Raw genomic sequence first — 19,595 nt, 5'->3', positions numbered from 1 at the left:
AATTCCAACTTCTCACCTAATACATCAGCATTAGCACAGTCACCAAACAGTAAATTAAACATTTTTCTCAGCATGGGCCAAAACTCCCTCTTCTTTACATACATATTTTATAACATTTCAAAAATCTGTTCCTATTTTAGTGCAAGTATCAAATTAAAAATTAAGTATGTTCTCAAGAAAGGGGATCATATGAGACTTGTCACGTTCTACGTAGAGAGATGAAAAGGCCTGTCATCAAAGTAGGACTCTTCCTTTGTTTCTCAGACAGTTGCTAATGGGGGACTTGTTTTCATTTTCAAACAGCCAAGTAATTACTTTCCTTTTTACTTGGCACCACCAGCCATCTACTCTTTCTGTAAAGGTATCTCACCTGGTTCCTTTTCCACTGACACAGTGACACTGCCAGCACTGCTACGCAGAAGTCACTTTTCTGCACGCTTATCTCCAGCAAGCATTCAAATATTTATTCACTCCTCAACTATGGATACTTCAGAGCTGCATATTAACAATCTGTGTTTGTTTCCAGCTGAATGCCTGTTACCTTGACACCTCCAGTTCTAGGTTTTTATTTTGGTTTGTTTTGTTTTTCTAACTCAAAAGGTGACCCGTAAAGGAAACAAGTGGGCTGCGAGGCTTTGGCTCCATTGAGACAGGTAAACAAGGGAAAGGGATTGTCTGGGGGAGGGGAAGTTTCTGTCTCAACTTTAAATACATTACAAAAGTCAGTTGTGATTTTGCTAAAGACCTCACTGGACATGTTAATGTTAACTACATGTTTTTCATGCCTGAATAAGTGAGATCAAGGAGAAGAAGCTCTTTTTCTCCTATTCCTGTGCACTAAGTTTTAAAAATAGCAACAACAAAAAAAGTATTAAAAAAACTGTATAAAAAAATCATTTCCTGTCTCCATCAATTTTTTCCTGGTACCTTTGATGACAATTCTACCAGTTGCATATACAAATGACTTCCAAGGGGAGACAGGATGTTTAATGTAAAAACAACCAGAAAAAACTCCTAAATATGAGAAGAAACACAACCCCCCCCACCCACCAAAAAAAAAATTAAAACAAAACCCCTTCAGGCTTTCTTTCTCCATCACAGAGATGAGAAAAGGGCATAGATTTAACTTTGGGTTTTCAGTCTCAGCTCACTTTAAGTCCAGCTACTGTGTGCTAAACTCTACATTTCCACTCTAAAATAGATTCCCCCCCAAGGAACATCTGCTATGTCCATAAGAAATATGCATCTTTATTTAGGAAAAATGAAGTGTGCTGAAAGTATAAACCATACTGCTTCCACTTACTCTTGTCATTTCCATTCATAGATCTGGGGGCATTTTTAAAAAGGTAGTTACCCAGCAGCATCCCCATTCTACAGACCAGGCAACTGAGGGGCAGAGAGGTAAGGCAACTTGCCCAAGGTTGCACAGGGAAATGAAACAGCCAGAACAAGAATCAGATCTTCAGACTGCAAGATCTAGGGCCAGTCCGCTGGCCAACACTTCCTTCTGCACACAATAGGCCTTTACCTTGCAGTGTACGTGTATAAACTTAAGTATGAGTAGTCCTGCTTTATATGCACATGCTAGAGTTATGCACATATTCACGTTTTAATGAACCTTAATACTGGATCAAACCCTAAAATCAACAAAAGGAACAGTTTAAGGTGACAGTTCATTACTAATTCTATATGTCAGCTTAACTATGAACTCTACCTCAGCAGACTTTTAGAAGGAATTTATTTAGGGCCTGATCCCACTTACATACGTGTAAGTGATACTGCTTGCCCATGTTTATGTTTGTAAGACAGCACACGATCAACCTAGTTACACATTCTGTATAGGTCGGCTGTAAAAACCCTGCATTAAAACTGGGAAAAACCAGCAAGAAATAACCAAAGATATCAAAAGCCAGACAAATGAACAGAACAGGCCCACAATTTTTGGGGCCCCCTGCAACAGTTTTGGGGCCCCTTGCCCTGAAGAAGCTGCCAGCAGCCGGGAGCGGGGGGTGAGCAGCCGGACGCAGGGGCCCCCTGCAGCCGCAGGTTTTGCAGTATAGGATAGGCTGGCCCTGCAAATGAAGTTCTCCGTAAGGAAAGCTGATAACCTAAACACTTAAGCCTTTGGGTTCAAATATTCTTTTGAAGTATTCCTGAAAGTTTTTGAACAAAGTGATATTTTTGCAAAAAAGGTAATAAAGACAAAATTTTTTGAGTAACGTAAGGACATAGTACTGGAAAGAGCTTCCTGGGCCATCAAATCCAGTCCCTTGCATTGGCAGGCCATCACTAAATGAAAGAATCCCCAAGGTTGTCACTTCAAACCCTTCTACACTAAAAGGGACAAAATCCAAAGCCCCAAGAACACAGAGTGACATGCCATGCCATGGGTAACAGTAAGGGAGATGAGGGTTGTATTTCTCAAGGGTTGGTCTTAATATCTTCCCTACTCTTCCCCAACTGGGGATTGCCTTGTTTGGGGAACAGGCTTGGGGCTTTGCCATGCTGCTCTCCTTCTGTTCTCCAGACGAGGTGTGCCTGGTGTGGGGAAGGCATAGGGAACCTTTCCTTGCTGCTCAATTCCCCCGTGAACCAGGAGGGAGTAGAGCTGGCACTGCTTCCCATGCCTTCCCCAGACCAACAGCACCCTCAGATTGCAGGGGAAAGGGGACAGATGCAGGCTGAACTTCTGTACACTCCCTCTCTTGGAAAGATTCCTACTGGTGGAAATTTCTCAGTTCGTGGCCTTGAATTAGAAAACTAAATTGCACTCTGATGCCACAGCCTTCTGATAAGGGAGGAGCGAGAACGCTCTTTGTCAGCACAGGAACTAATACTGACCCCAACTGCTCTGTCCACTGTCGGGAACAGATAAGAGGTTTTTACTTCCCACAACTTCTTTTGACAGATGTTGGCAGTAAAAATGCTTGCATGTTAACCTAGATTTACAGGACAGCAGCAACACCCCCTGGTTCCATGCTTATTTTAAGTCATCAGGTGCCTCGCGTTGCATAATTTTCCATTCTTTTAGCCTTCACCTCAGAGGTCAGAGCAACCACAGAACGCCAACAGAACAAATGCAAGGTTTGTACCTGTATGAGTATATAACATCTCTCTCTAAATACCCTCCCCTGCCCCCCCACCCACACACACGTATGCACAATACATTGTATGTACATGCACACATATACAGATGTGATGTGGATACCGTAAGTATGACACTTCACAAGTTAACAGCTACAGGTAGTTTTACTTTCCACAATGAAAAAAAGCTTCCAACATAATCACCTTGGACAGGTTTTTCTTTTGGTTAGTATCTTTGAACGTCAAAAGAAGTAACGTTCCTGAAGTAACGTGCATAGAATTCACTACAGTTTCCCATAGCAGACAGGGAGCTTCTTTGGTCCATTTTTACACCGTCAGTGCACTGCCGCACAAAAATGTTTATGGTCATCAATAATATGGTTGGTTTCATACCCAAGTTTGCAGCCAACTAATTACCAAGTTTCCCAGTTGCAAGAACAGCAAAAATTTGAAATAAGAAATCCCTCTCTCAGAGATATCTAGCTGGTCTAATAAAAGATAGCATCTTTATCATGAGTTCTGATTCCTCTCATTAACAACACTTTCACTGTCACCACGTAATATCTTGGACCGGCACTGAGTATCACTAATGCACACAGCTTCTTTCAATTAGCTGATCGCTAAAGCTCAAAAGATTGATTTGAACACATCCCGCTTCAAATCTCACATTTTAAAAATGTATCTTCCCTGGTTTTGAGGTAGGGAGGAGTCAGTGGATTTTGCATAGTATGTTCTCTCCAATCCTTTTCCTCCTCACTTGCTCATGTCCTCTCTATTTATTAAAGGACTGTCCCATCCACCTGCGTTCCTAAGTGGCCATGTCACCATGCCTACAATGGCTCAGGCCAGGACCTGGGGGGAGGGAGGGTGCTAAAGCATGCCCATAGCTGCAGGGAAGCTGTTCTGGGGGGATGTGGTCAGCCCCGGCAGTAGCCTGAAATGAACTGGCGGTGCGTGTTTAGTTCCCCGCTCCCTGTCCCACCAGCACAGACCCAGCCTGGGGTCCGCCTGGCGCGCCCTGCTTACTGCTGCAGTGGTGGCGCCGGGGGGCAGAGGGGGTAGGGAGGGGGGTTTATTCCCTACTCCGTACCCTCTGCTCCCAGGGCACCACAGCCAGGGTCTGCTAGCCCCAACCACCGCTGCCAATCACTCCCTGCGCAGGGCAAGTGGCAGCCCTTCCCTGCCCCAGCCTGCCAGACACCAGAGGGAAGGGGGAATAACCTGCAGGCAGGTGTGGGAACAAGGGCGGGAGCAGCAGAGCTGCTGCAGACTGCACAGGGGGGGCAGCGGCAGTGCTAGGGAGCTTGGGGGGCTATATTCACCCCTCCAAGCCCCGGGGCCGCAGCTCGCCCCACGCAGTCTACTGCAGCTCTGACTGCCCCGCTCCTGCCTCACCGTGAAGAGGCTCGCGCTCCGAAGCAGGAGCAGGGGTTGCAGGGGGAGGCGAGGGGAGCAGAACAGCACTGCTGGGCCAAGTCAGCTTCCCCTCGCCTCCAGCAGGTACTCTCACTCCCACTCCTCCCCCTAGTGCACTGTTTTGGGGCACTGGAGGGGGGGGCAGAAAGCTTCAGCCTGGGGAATCTGGCTGTGACAGGCAGGGCTGTTCTGCTCCCCTCACCTCAGCACCGCAGGGCAGAGGGAACTTCAGCCCTGCACCTTCAGCCCAGCTCCGGCTGCCATCCACCCGGGGCAATGAGCAGCCCCTACAGGCGGAATCGGCAGAAGGAGTCCAGGATCTGGAGCCAGAGCCCCCTGCGCTGGGCAAAAGCCACAGGGATGAAGTTTCCTTCCTTCCGACCCAGAGCAGCACCGCACACCAGAGGTGGCGGCAGCAGTGGCGGCAGCAGTGGCAGCTAGCAGCGAGGAGGGCAGAACAGCCCATCTGGCCTCAGCCATCCCATAGCTTGTGATGCGCCTGCAGCCACCGGGTGCTGCACAGCACAGGGGGCCTGGCTGCAGCTCTGGCAGGCAGCTGCCAGGCTCAGGGCCCGTTAACACCTCCAAGCTGGCCTGAGCAGCCCGCTACCCGGCCAGCCCCTGCCCCTGCCCCTGCCGCCAGGCTGGGCCGTCACAGAGCAACAATCGCTGGGACGTGACAGCACTATCCAGCCTGGGTGCAGGGACCCGGGAGCAATCCGGTGGTGCAGCCCCTGTGGCCCCATCCCGAGCTGCAGCCCGCTAGGAAGAGTCCAGCCCCTGTGGCCCAGCAGCATCCATAGGCTTGCCCGGCTCCTGCCCCAGACGAGGCAGGCGGATGGCTGGGCCACGCTCCCTCCCCTGCCACTGGAGTGGAGCGGGGAATGGCTGACAGGGGCTGCTCAGCAGCCAGGCAGACCCCAGCTGCCAGTGGAACAGGGGATGAAGGGAGAGTTTAAATCTCCTCCCTCTCCCCATTTGCTTTGAGGGCTACTAGAGCCCCACTACGGTCCCCCGGGGAGGAGGGGAGGGAGAGGGAAGTAAACCTCCTCCCTGCTCCCTTTGCCTCAGGCAGCCATGCCAGCTGGCATCGGGCCACACCCCTAACCCTGTCCCCACTCCAGCTAGGGAGCAGAAGGGCAGGGCTGGCCCTGCTCTCCAAAGCAGACAGCACAGCGCAGCCCAAGGCTGAAAAGCATTCTGGGATGCTGGGGGACTTTGGTTTAACTTAAACCGGGAAGGGGTCTGGGACAGATGCTGCAGAAACCGGTTTAGCCCAAATCAGTTAAGTCTGATACTACATTCAGCCAGGTTTGTCTTAAACCAGTTGTGCCCATTTTGAAACTTTATGTGCAATGAACTTATGCTCTGTTACAAATCTAAACCAGTTTCTGATTACTTAAACCGGTTTATGTGCAACTCCTGTCTCTAGCCCGGTTGTTTTTACCCTGGGGAGGGGTTTAATCAATAGCAGTGATTGATTCTCGCTGGCTGGCAAAGACAAAGGAGCATGGATCATCTCAGTTTAGCTCTCATGAAAGCTCCAAACCCTAAGACACAAAAGCTTCCCCTAATCGCTCTACTAACCCCTGTGCTACCACCATTCTGCTGCCTACTTCTGTCTATTAAGAAATGTATTAGCATAGCAAGTACACAGTGAAAGCACATTCAGAGCTGCTCATCTGCAAGACGAGAATAATTAAATTGCATAACATTTCAACTACCATTTAATTATGAAAGTTGGCAGTAGAGGCAGGAATGGAACTCATATCTTCTGGTTACACATTCTGTGCTTAATGCACAAGGTTGGATGCCTTTTGAACCAGGTCTTTGGAGTCAGCAACAAAGTACGGGAGGCTCCAGAATTGCTGGTCAAGAGCTTCAAAACTTAAGGGATTTAGCAACTAGCAACTTCCACTGAAGGACCTAGAATTCTCAGTGCATTTCAGTGGCAGTCACACGATTAAATCCCCTTCTCAGTTTGAGGATTCACAAGGACTTCTGGGACTTGCTGTGCTTCACTTCTTATGTTAAAAGGTTCAGTTCGACCTTTATCATATGAAGTTCAGGAAGGCTGCAAACTCAGGCCAAATTGAGAACCTTTAATTCTACTTAAGGAAGCAAAAATGTCAAATACGTTTTAAAAAATCCATTCTTACATAGAAAAGATCTAGCTGGATAATTGTTTCAAGCAACAAATCTCCATTTTCTGGAACAGTGCTGAACAGCAAGACTCATACCCATGAAAGCAAGCTTTTCTGACATACTTCTTAAGGATAACTGGTCTTCTCCATTCACCTTTACTTACAGCAGTTCCAACATTAAGAACTGCATATAAAATTTTCTATCATAGGAGATGCCAGGTGTTGTTGCTGTTGGGAGTTAAATCTCCTTACTGATTTAAGCACTCCTTACAGGTGCTGAAGGCATGAGGCTAAGAAGGAGCACGCTAAAATTCGGAGGCCTACAATCAATCGGACACCTCTTTGTATGCGTCTTTTCACCACTCATGTTTATGGTTAATATTCAGCTAATTACACACACACACGCGCGCGCTATTCCAACACCTCACACACTTTGGCCCAACTGAAAGCAGTAAACAAACCAGGACCCACAATGTTGAGAACATTAGGTATTAAGGAAATATGGCCGAGTACAAACCTCTTCTTTCGTTTTCTTATTTTCCGCTTTAAGTTCTTCATATTCACCAATAGCTGGAAAAAAAAAAAAGAAGAATATTGGTCTATTTTAATAGTACACCCACCACCCTATCTCTTGACAGCTCCATGCACTGAAATGCCATCAACTTCCTCAGACTCGTTCATTTTAAGTTAGGACACATTATGGATCAGCTAGAGTTCATTTTTTATTTACCATACTACTGGTAGGTGTTTATATGGTCCCATCATCATAGTGTCTGAACACCTCATTCTTGCATGGGTTTGCCTTCACTAACAGCTCTGTGAGATGGGGAAATCATCAGCCCCGTTTTACAGAAGGGGCTGAAGCACAGGGGATGCCTCAGTGAAATGACTTGCCCAAGGCCACGCAGGAAGTCTACGAAGAAACAAGAAATCAAATGTGGATCTCCAGAGCCCCAAGCTAGCTCATGGGCTAGACCATCTTCTTCCTGCTGCCATAAACCATGCATAGGCATGAATGTAATCCTAGAAAACTAGGATTTGGAAACACCGTTTGTTTGTATATGGCGATTATTTTAAACATACATTTGCAAGATCTTGTTTGCTAAGCCATACCATGCACATTCCAATGCTTAGACTTCATCCCGCACAGACCAACCCCCCAGTTTTTTTGTTCCTCTATTGTGTGTACGTAACACGTAGACTGCTTGGCTGCCAGGACAGGCGCCACGCACATTTTATCAGAATTCTATATCCCCCCCGAGCATTGGAGAAATGAGTAAAAATATGCAAAAAGAAATATTGTGTGAACCTAGAAGATCTGCATGTCGCTTAAACTAAAACATCTGAACGATATGATCACTAGAGCCATCATCTCCCACCATATCTATTTACCATCTCATTTGGTCAGTTCACAAAAGAAAGCGGCATCAATTCAACTTAAGCCAGGGCCACCTAAATGGAGTTTTCCCAAACACAAAGAAATTTAAAGCAAAAAAATTGGAATTAATAATCTGGGGGCAACTGTATGAACAAATAACTGTCCCAAAAGAACAACCTCACACCAAAAAGAAGGTACCCTATACTTTCCAGGCGGAGACAGAATTAACTCAGGAAGAAGAGTTGTGCCATGTGGCTGTAATGCTTTTTTCCCATAAGGCAGCTGGATTTCCTGGAATACACCAGGAAAGCCAGGGCCTAAAGGTACTATTTTTAAATAAATCAGTTTAATGTAAAAAGAAATCTTTTGCTTCTTTTTAAAATGGGTTTAAGAACAATTAGGCATTGGCAAGCTCAGAAATAAGCCATTCTTAAAAGCAAAACAAGGGTGTTTACAGGCTTTTGCACCACTTGTATTTAAATTAAATTTAATTTAAATACCATTTTAAGTTAAATTGCTATAACTTTCTCCTTTAAATATGATCTAACCTAATAAAGCCTTCATGTGTTTGTTCATTTTAAGTATTTATATGGTCGCATCACAAGAGCTTCATCCTTCTTTGTAATTTATTTATCGTCAGCACAGGTCCCAGAGGTTCATTTTTCAGATGGGGAACTGAGGTACTAAGAGAATAATGGACTTATCCAAGGTCATGTGAGAAGTCTGTGGCACAGAAGGGAATTAAGCCCTAGGCTTATAAATCCTACATTAATACCCTAACCATTGGATCATCCTGCTTCATTGCATATGCAGATTAGCCAACTAAAATTAGCAAAAGCCTACTGTTTATATTAGCTACAAAAGAGAACTCATTAATGCTCAGTTCCTTAAAAAGAGCCAGAAACTCTATCCTGCCATTAACACCAGCTGGTGATGAGAGTACGGAGGAAATTAACGCTCTTGGCTACGGGAGTAGTGAGTATTCTCCTCATATCCAGCGAATATTCTAACCAAGAAGAACAACCACGCTTGTTTGGCACTGGCAGCTCCAAATCCACTGCACAGACAAGCAAACCACGACAAGTAGATCAAACCCACTACAATTATGACCACAAACCACATGCAAACTCATCGGAAGTCAGCAGATTTGACAGTAGAGACAACCACAAAGAAAAAAATATGTAGATGCACCTGAAAAATTTGGCAATATAATTACGTTTTCTCACAGGGGGTTTCTACTCAAACTGACATTGTCCATTGTTCCATCGGTAAGAAATTTTTAGCAGTCTCCCAGTATCGGGTGCAAGAAAGGATCAAAACATGATGGTAAATATACCCCTTGGAAGAGACTAACAGTTTCTAGGTGTGTTTAAAGAGAACCACACTTGCTGTTTAGTACTTGAAAACAACAGGACATACAAATCAGTTTTAACCTGGACTTCTTTTTCTGTCCTACTTTTTGGTTAACTGCATACAATCAATCAAGAACTCTGCAGGTACAATTTGTTATTGATACCAGGAAGTTATACCTCTCCATTTTCCTAATCCATTTAATACCGACTTACTTTTCATACAGCAGTGTAGTAAGATAATTTTGCACATTACAGGATAACAGCCTCCAGATGAAATGAGGAGAATTTTCAGGAAGAGATTTATTAAAAACTTTCCATCTAACAGAAGGTCTAATGGTGATCAAGACATGGCATGCAGCAGACCTGGGAAGGGAAAGGCAACACAGCAACAGATAGGGCATGGAGCAGAAAACAGAGCAGCAGACTGGGCAGGGAATAGCACAGATAGGAAGCAGTAAGAAAAGCAGCCAGTTGAGCAAGAGAAGACGACCAGGGTGGCACTCAGGGAGGGTGTGGGGCTAATTTGCCAAAAAGTTTGACCCCCCACTGATCTAATGTAGCTTAACAAAGCTACTGAAGAGCTAACTCTTTAGTGAGTATGGGAGCAACTAAATGAAACTGTGCATGTGTGTTTGGGGGGGGTACACATGTTCCTTGCTGTAGATCAAGGTCTTTGGTTACAGCAGCATGAGGCAGGACTGAGCAGTTACATATCTGATAAAAGATGCAGTTATCTTCTGCCAGAGCTTTTATATATATATTTTTAAGCATTAAATACGGAGATACAAAACACATCTTCAACCACCTAATTTCAAGGTAAACAAGATTAAAATGTCTACAGATTCATCCAGGCCCCAGACTGCACCAGGTTAAACCTTCATTGCAAGTTAGGGGAAGAATCAGGATTCTAAGCAGTGTGTATACACTATAATTACAGTCATCACAGTATCGGAGTAACTCCAGGTTTCTTGGCCCACGCCATGTGCCAATTCATTCAGATTATGCAGGCTGCCAATTACTGCACAGTACAACTGAACTAGTTTGGCCAAAGAAAAAGGTGCTCACTTTCCAGTGAAGTTTCAATTGATATTATTAACACCAGCAGCCAGAGGAGCAAGAAAGTGGCAATGTTTCCGCAGCATTCTCCCATCTTGTAGAATAGCTGCATATTTTTGCTCAAAAGTTAGCAGCAGCATATTATCAAATGACTCCAACCTGCCTCTATTGCAACTGTAAGCCTTCAGGACAAGCACCCAAGGCCCGGTTATTATTTATATATAAAATATGGGTATGTCATAGTTTTCATAATGATTGTCCTCATTCGACTTTGAATTTTACCAGGGGAAATCAGCTGTAACTCTCCAGAAGTCGAAAGAGATAAGCTGGTGTAACTTGTCAAGATCAGAATGATGACCTTTATTCCAGGCTTTCCACCTGCAGACTCATAAACATTTTACAGCTTCCATTCAAGCCTGCAGTGACTTAATGTAGGGAAGGAGAACAAAGGTGTTTCGAATTGAAAATTGGTCTGCCACCTAACTCAAAACAACTTCCTGACCCACCTTTTTTTTAAAAAAAAAAAGATTCAAACTATAAATGTTCTAAATAAATTAAAAAGAGTATATACGCTGTGATGCAGTGAGCCTACAAATAGAAAATACATTCACCTGGTCCCACAATTCAGTTGTTCCAGTAAAAATAGTTAATAAGCTTCAGCTGCACAAATTTTAGCATACAACTAAATCAAAAGATTAAAATATAGATGCAGTAGCTGGTGTTTTGTTATTAGCAAGGTTGCAGGTATTTCTTCCCTGAAGCTGAATTTAGTAACAGTAGATTGTGATTAGATATTTATTATGCAAACACTAGGAGTGTGTTTATTAATTGAACTGTATCATAAAAACAGAAGGGCACAGCAAACTTACTTTATTGCAAACATTAGCCAAAGACACACCTACACTGATGAAACAGAGTGCTCTAGGAGTGCTCTCTTTCTACTTTTTGTCAAGCTGTTAGAAATTACTGATAGTTTTCAAATTCATATTTTATACGTCAGGAACACAACACATTCTCAGATGAAAGCAAAATATTTTACTCTGCTTTAAAGAAAGAACATTAGAGATGGCAATATTTGATCTTTAAGACGCTGTTGAAGGTGTGTGATGTGAAAAATATGACTCAGCTATACACATACATAAAAGGACACAAAGCAAAACAGGAATTCTAAGCTTCATATGTTGTTAATGCAACCCATAGTATTTCCTCTGAGAAATGGCTTGCAGGCATACCACTGAACAGGTAATTACACTGTCCGTCTCCAGAGAAAACAAATATCCTGTTTCAGCGTGTTACACGTGTGTTATCATAAATCAGAAGAGAAGTTATAGAACAAATCTAAATCAATAAAGATTTTCTAGCAAGACATTTATACAACAATGAAACAACGCATTACTTACCAAAAACATTAAAGACCTTAAGGTTTCAAGATGCACAGGGGGGGCTGAAATAAGGATGCACAGACAACCTCTAGTCCCAGCACGTCCTTCTTAGTGCCAGGTTTGCAGCCTTAACATTCATTTAATGTAGTTTTGTATGCAACAGCCTCGATTTGAAACAAAAAGCAAACTGAAACAGAAAGGCCCCCCCCATGGAAATTCCCTCTCATTAACACCCACAAGATTCATCAGCAGGGATGGAAGCTTGAGAACCAAAGCATGGAGTATTTGAACCAAAGTAGGTAGCAGTAATAGCAGGCTGGCATCTCCCCAATGTACTACCATAACAGGGAGATGGGACACTTGGCCAGTGGGTTTCACAGCTGTTGGCTGAAAGCAGAAGAATTCACCCTTGGAAGACTGACTTCCATGCCAGGCTCTGAAACCTGAATGATTGCAGACATTTCTGCCTCTGTCCCTCCCCAACTTCAAGACTGACCCTGTCTGCAATCAGCATCATCCCAGTCTCCACTCTTCCCCTGCCACGTCTCAGGGTCTAGTCCCAGTTTTCATCCCCATGTCCCAGTCTCCCAGTGGAAACAAAGACAGGAGCACTGAGCGAAGAACACAGCAGTATTTTCATGAGGAATAAACAAAAAGGTATACCCCTGACCCCAGAGAAACTCCCCCTTAATTCCAAGTCTGAACTTAAAACACTGAGGCATTACAGCTTCTCAATAAAACAATATTTTTAACATGGGCAAATGAGTAGATAATCCCTCCAATTTCATTCTGAAAGACAACCGAATGTTTATTGCCGAAATCTTTGTCCCTCGCTTTTGTTCCTCCTCCCAAGAAAAATATTCATCTTGTGGCAATCACCCAGCAAAGCAAATCTCTGCCAAACTTCAACTGTTTGGAGTAAGTCATAAGCAACTGAAAATAGGGATGTATTAATTAGAAACCTAAGGCAACCTTAACTAGAGATGGTGGTATCTAAACCAGCCTAATGACTAACTGCAATGTCTGACCCCAAGGTTTCACATTTTGCAGCTTTCAGCCATCATTTATGCATCTTCAAGGGTATGTTCTTGGAAGTTTTCTATGTCTGTGATAAACAGATATGTGTGACCTCTACGCACTATGGCTGAGTGTCCTTCCATGTCAAACCAACCAAAGATGCCACTTGACCATTTCAACCCTGCTCATTCAATCAGAAATGAAGGAGAGCTGTCAAATGAAACAAAACTCATTTCATTGTTTACTCCTCTAAAACAAAGCCTGGTTTGCACTAGAAGGAATTTGCCACTAGATGCAGCTTATTGTAAAAAAAAAAGATGACAGATCACTTCTGTTGGTGTTGCTTACTCCAGGTCCCCATAATAAATAGGCTATTCCAGAAAAAAATCACTCTTCTTTGCCAATAAAAAATGCAACCGCCTGGCCTTTTACCAATAAAGGAACGTCAATGAAAAGAAAAATCACAAGCCTAACTGATGCTGGCAAAAGTTTTAAGGGCAGATCTGTCATAAGGGGGCTGCTGCCATTGAGTGTCTAGTTTCAGAAAGCCCAAGATTATGTCCAAGAATCAGGCCATATTTCTGTCTTACACTATATTTCTCAAACAATAACGCTGCTTTTACACTCATGCACGTACAGTCACGTGAGGGCCAGCTGACAGCTACCATGGACATGAAAGGCAGGTCAGAGGGCCTGCTTTATACTTCTAAACTGAGAGGAAACTTAGTTGTAAGCCTAAATAAAGCCAGGGAGTCAAAGTCCTACAGAGATCGACGCAGGAGCAGCACACATGGTCCCCTTGGAACAACAGGTACTTTGGTGGATTCACTCTTAATACTGCTGGAAAAAAAACAATATTAAGCTCCGCACACCCAGTTTACAAGGTGGCTGGTTTGTCTAAGCGTGCTGCGGAGAGCCAAATGTAAGCTAACTTCCCACACAAGCCATTCTGTTATGGAGACAGAGGGAGAACAGCACCCGGGAGCGGATCAGGCAGATGCCCCAGCATCTCGAGGACTCGATCTTCCCTTCTCTACAGATTGGGTGGCTCCATGGAGTCAAAATGTCTCTTGCACAATCAAGCTGCTCCTCTGAGGGAAGACTTAATTGGAAAACTTCCTTTGATTGACCCCATGAAGCTTCTTGGGGCCTTGGCCTATTCTACTGCTTATACCACAGAGGAGCATTTCTGTAGATGGGATACCAGTGGGAATACACTATTGTTTTTCTCTTTGTTGAACTCCCTAAGTGACTCAGCTTCTTCCATCAGAAAAAAGTCAGTCTGCCACTAGATGAAAGAACCCTCCAAATGTCTTGGATTACAGTGCATGCTTCCAAAAAAACCCCAGACATGTAAGCTACAGAACTGTGTTTCTGGCCTAACAGTCCATCTCTAACCCAGCCCGCAAAAAGAAATTCAGCTCTTCTCCCTTCAGTGGGGAGCCCACACTACACCTCAAGAGAAGGTATTGTTATCAAATCACTTGCTTTTGCTGCAGATACAACAGGAATGGAGTCATGATCTCAAAAGGGCAAAGGTAAGAGGGGAAATAAAAAGAAAACAGAGGAAAAAAGTATTCTTAGAATTATGGTTAATGGGGATGCTTTGAACCGTATCAAGAGAAAAGGAACAGACATTTAATACCACTTCTAATCAAGTTAAAGAATTGCCAAGGAAAACTAAAATAAGGATTTAGTGGAATCACCATGCGACAAAAATGATCTAACAGATCTTCAAGCACAATCAGGAGATGGAGATCCATCACCATGCCAGGTTTCAGGCTTTTAACATAACACCCACCGTTCTGTCAAACATGTACCCCACTAATTGATATCAAGTGTTTGTAAATAATATGCACACATGCACCTACAGCTATATGTACATGTGCACAAAGCAACTTAAACCACACAGTGATACATCCTTGTGTTAAACTTTATACATGTGTAAAGTTAAATATATGCAAAAACATTTCAGGATCAGAACCAAGTTAGCATCCCATTATCCAGCTCTCCTTGCATTGGAAGGGGAATCAAATGCACCATTAAAAGAGTGTACAGATGCGTATATCTTTGCTGAATTTTTATCCAACTATGATAAAAGTACTCATCGAGGATTTGGGTCAGCTGGGAAACAGTAATCACGCTAGAGTCTATAAAAACAGGGTCATAAGAACAAGATTTGCAATGGGCTAGTATGGACAAGGTATACCACAACCAGATTAAACTGGACAGAGATATAAGTGAAGTTCTGGCTCAAACTCCTGTCTGTCTCTATTAAGGATCATGACGACTTTGGAAAATTACAATAGTAGTTCTCCAATGGCATACGTGAAGGGTACTACTGAAACACAGTTCTTCACATGGTACTGACTTTTTTCAAAGTTTTCTGGCATCATTTTTAATAGATTTTTTGGATCTGTTCAAAGCTATCCAGATGCACTGATTGTCAGGACTAAAAAACTGAGCCTTATGTCATTCTAATTTATTAAATACCATTGACAATTTTGGAATTTGAAGAAAATCCAACTGCTGATGCCAGAGTAAACTTCAATAGTTTGTAAAGCTACCAAGACATTTAATGTTCCCAATGGCATTTAGGAGCTATTTCTTTTCTTTTTAATTTGTTTTATTCAGATACCTATAGTAATGAAATTCTAACACAGGAGTTATAAACAGGAACTGCATGCAGTTGAAATTATTACATATTTACAAAGGAAATCATATACAATTTTCATTACCTGTACTATCAATATTATGATTCTATATACAAACATGACATTCAGTAGTATTCATTAATATCCAAAAAATCTGGCTAAAGACTCTGTCTTACTAGCTGCTGAATGTTTGTCCTCTGCACAGATCAGAAATGGAATGAATATTTCTAAATATCTAACCCTCTTTTATGTCTTTTCTTGTAATCTAACCTGATGATGACACAGTTTCTCCATCACCAAATATTTTGGGAGCTATTTCTAAGCAGCTGATAACTCTAGACATTGTGTGCATTTGCCTATGCTGATATCAAGTGAAAAACAAAGTTACAATGATGGCTGGAGGGAACCCTTAAAATTAAAATGACTATGAGTAGACCCACAGGAACGAAACTAAACTGGGCCAGGTATTCAAGCACTGTTATGATGCATTAGAAGTTTATTATTGTACCTTGGATTCCTACAACAAACTCTTTGCTTTTACTTCAAGGACTAGTTTGACTGCCTGCTTTTAATTTCCAGAGGTGTTTTATTTCAATTTAAAGTCTTGAAGATAGGTATTTTGAATGCAGTTCAAATGAGGTTTACTTTACAGGATTTTCCAGGCTGCCAGTTTGAGTATCTTCGGATAACATTTAGATTTAGAGCATGCTTGTTACACCTGTTCAAATCACTTCAGTAACTTTTTTATACTAGCAACATTTACTTTAAATCTAGGGTATCCTCCATATTGTGTTTCTTCCAGACGTTTGCCTTAAACTCAATAATTCAGCACCAGGTATCCCACTGAAACACAGAGGGCCTGGAAAGTTCACCCGTCTATTCACCGCTGGTGAGAAGAAAGTGCATCTTTCACGCAGACAACTTCAGTGTCCTTGTTGCCACTCATAGCTTTGCCCGCCAGCAAAGTCAAATTGGCTAGACACCAGTCAGCTTCACAGCTGCTATTCAGAGTTGTGTGGGCACCAAAGAACCTTGCACATCGGTTTAAATCTATGAAAGCTTCCTGGGAAACCTAGAAGCAGCACCTAAAATATCACAGTGGGTGCTCATGGACTTTCCTGGTGGCCTTCTCCAATGCCTTTCATCATCCCTCGGCTGGCCTATTGAATTGCCTAGTCAGCTGGCACATGAGGTATGTTTTTCAATTCTGAAAAAACAACTCTCTCAGACTGCTCTAACAGCAGAGAGCTTGCTGAACTTCACTCACACCCTTTCAGAGCCACAAGACACTTTTCAAAAGTCTTGCAAGACAGCAGCATTATAACCCAACATCAAAACTAGCCTTTAATCAAAGACAGACAGGATTCTTGGCCAAGTTTACCTGCTTGTTACCCACAATGCTTTAGCAGAGACATCTGGATATTATGTTTGGAAAAATACCAGATTAGTTCTATATAAATGTGGAGGTAAAATGTAGACACCTTTATTCAAGCTAGTCAGTGCTTACAGTTACTGGTGTCCTGTAAATCAGCTTTCTTTTGTCACGTAAAGAAGGTCAGAAATATTTTTAAAGTCTTTTCCTCCTACCTGCACTATAAATGGAAAACTACTTGATTTAAAACCTTTCTGTAAAAAAAGCAAGTTTGCTAATTAGCATTACCTGTACTCAGATCATTCCAATTACAGTAATTTTTAAGAACCTGATAGACTTTTCATCATTTAGGCTGCTGACCTGGGTGTTTCCCAGTTAGGTTTGCTGCTCCAACTGACAATGGGTGCAAAGCTGCAGTATTTCATACATAAACCATAAATTAATTATATTTTCAACTGAAATAGTTCTCTTACGCAGCACACTCATATAGTCACTCTATGTTTTTTGCTCAGGTTTTTTACCAGCAGAATAAAATTTCCTACATTTGCAGCAAGATATACACTGCCGCTCTTGATCTACATGAAAGTGCCCCATTTTTGCAATCTAGAACAGCAAGCCCTGGAGCGTCAATGGCTTTTCCTTGAACTATTTCCTGGACAGCAGTAAGCTTTATTAGATCCTAAACAGCATTATGGCTGCCTGGCCAACAGATCCTTACACATCAAGGATTTCACGCCAAGAGTCCATAAGGGCACTACATTTGAAGCCATTTTAGCGATTTTTGTTATTTCAAAGCACACAGCTAATAGGCCCGGTGGTAGAAAGCAGTGAGGCCTAATTGCATAGAGCAACTCATTTTCAATCCAACTCTTTGCTGTTATAAAAACTTGCGTCCATTTGAGAATTATGAGCATATACTATAGTTGGACTTATTCATCAGCCAAAATTCAAACGGGATCCACAGCTAATTCAGAAAGTGTGCTAGTTACTGGGTATTTACAGAATGGATTTTTTTTGGGGGGGAGGGAGGGGTTAGGGGGAATAGTCTGAAGTTTTAGATCTAAAGTACAAGGAATTCAGCTGAGATCTGGTTCAGGAGCTCCCAAAACTTCTGCTCTACAGACTGGGTAATTTTACAGATCGGACTGAATTCACAGACAACCAAAGCATCAGTGTCTATCACCAGACCTCCATTGTTCCAAACTCAAGCAAAGCAGAACTTCCATCACATGTTTCAGTCCAACATATTGATTAATGCAAATCAGTCCTGGCTTTATTTTTAAAAAGTTCACCTGGTGACTTTCAAAACAGAGCCATTTCATGACACAGCAAAGGCAAATTTTTAAGCACTGTTATGGGAGTGATAATGTAATGCACGCAAATAAGATGCATGTTGGGGCATATACCTGCTGCCAAATTAAAGGCCGGGTTTCTAACAGTTGGTTTTGTCAGAGCGGAAGCTACAGCGATCAAGTTTATGCGTGACTTATTCAAGCACCTGGCAAGACTAGTTCTTTCAAATCATCCAACTACTCCTAGCCTAACCCAAACTCCATGCCATTTGGGGTTTCTAGTCACATAATGCTGCGAAGAGACATCAGCATCTAGACAGCCACGTGCTAGACACCTTAAGAGAGGGTGGCGGGTAAGGCAGGGGTGTCAAGCTCATTCACTATCAAGGTCTGAATTCCATATCTAACAATAAACTAAGGACCTCAAGGCACAGCACCAAAAATCAGTGGGCCAGATTAAGAGTACAATAGCCTACCCACGGATTAAGAGTACAATATCATTCTTCTGTGGCAAATAAACTTTTCCTGGTCTACTTCTTATTGTGGAAATCAGGGGCTAGGTGAACAACTAATCACCAAAGTGCCCCAGGGGAAAACTAGAAGCAACGGGCATAAACTCCTAGAAGAAGGTTTCAGACTGGATATAAGGAGAAACTTCTCCACAGTTTGTGTGCCCAGACTCTGGCATAGACTTTCAGTTGGGGTGGGGCAGGCCCCTACCCTGGAGATCTTCAAAAGGAGACTGGACGCACGCCTTGCGGGGTCACCTGGGCGCACGCACACCTTGTGGGGGGTCACCTGGGCCCTGCAGTCTTTCCTGCCCAGAGCAGGGGGGCTGGACCCGATGATCTCACGAGGTCCCTTCCAGCCCTAAACTTGTGTGCATCCATGCCATCTGGCACAAACAGCCCGGGGACTCGGTTCAGAAACAGCGAGAAGCGCAGTGGCCTGCTACCTCCCTCCACGAGACCGCTGCGGGTAGCAGGATGCCTAACCCACGCGCAACGCATCCGCATCCAGACACGATGCCCATCCTTCTTCCGCGCGCCGGACAGACAGAAATCCCTGTCGGGTGCTTTATTCAGGGATCCGCCTGAGGGTTTCAGCACAGGATTATTTTTCCCTGGGTGACCAGGTGCCGCTGGCAAAAGGCCTGGGCTAAGCCAGGCACGTGCCCCGCCATGTCGTCATCCCAAATCGCACAGCTTGCAAGCCAGTCGCTCCTGAACAAGGGGAGGGCTGGAGCAGGAGGAGAGGAGAGGGCAGGGCGGCGGGGACCTGCACAGGGCGCGGGTAAGAGGGAAGGGAAGGAGGAGAAAACCTGCGAGGGGAGGAATTGAGCAGCAGACAATGGGGTGCTGGAGGGCAGCAGCCCCGGGGGCTTTGTCCCCACCCCGCCCCGCTGCAAGGGGCCCTTACCGCGCTCCTTGAGGCTGGCGATGCGCTGC

The 19,595-nt window shown here is 43.6% G+C and overlaps 1 protein-coding gene across 1 annotated transcript in view; it reads right to left on the bottom strand.

Annotated features, from left to right (window-relative positions):
* Window positions 1-19,589, bottom strand: part of SHTN1 (shootin 1) — a 91,635-nt gene extending 72,046 nt beyond the window's left edge. The window contains exons 1-2 of the mRNA XM_019555987.1: window positions 19,567-19,589; window positions 7,162-7,214 (exon numbers count right to left, since the gene is read on the bottom strand). The gene's annotated coding sequence lies outside the window, so the exon portion shown is untranslated. The remainder of the gene's footprint in view (window positions 1-7,161; window positions 7,215-19,566) is intronic.
* Window positions 19,590-19,595: the final 6 nt, after the last annotated feature.

The sequence above is a fragment of the Crocodylus porosus genome, unplaced genomic scaffold, assembly GCF_001723895.1.
Source record: "Crocodylus porosus isolate Cpor-Errol unplaced genomic scaffold, CroPor_comp1, whole genome shotgun sequence".
Taxonomy (NCBI): Eukaryota; Metazoa; Chordata; order Crocodylia; family Crocodylidae; genus Crocodylus; species Crocodylus porosus.
Note: the sequence above shows the minus strand (reverse complement) of the source record. Positions and strands in the feature narration are given on the sequence as shown.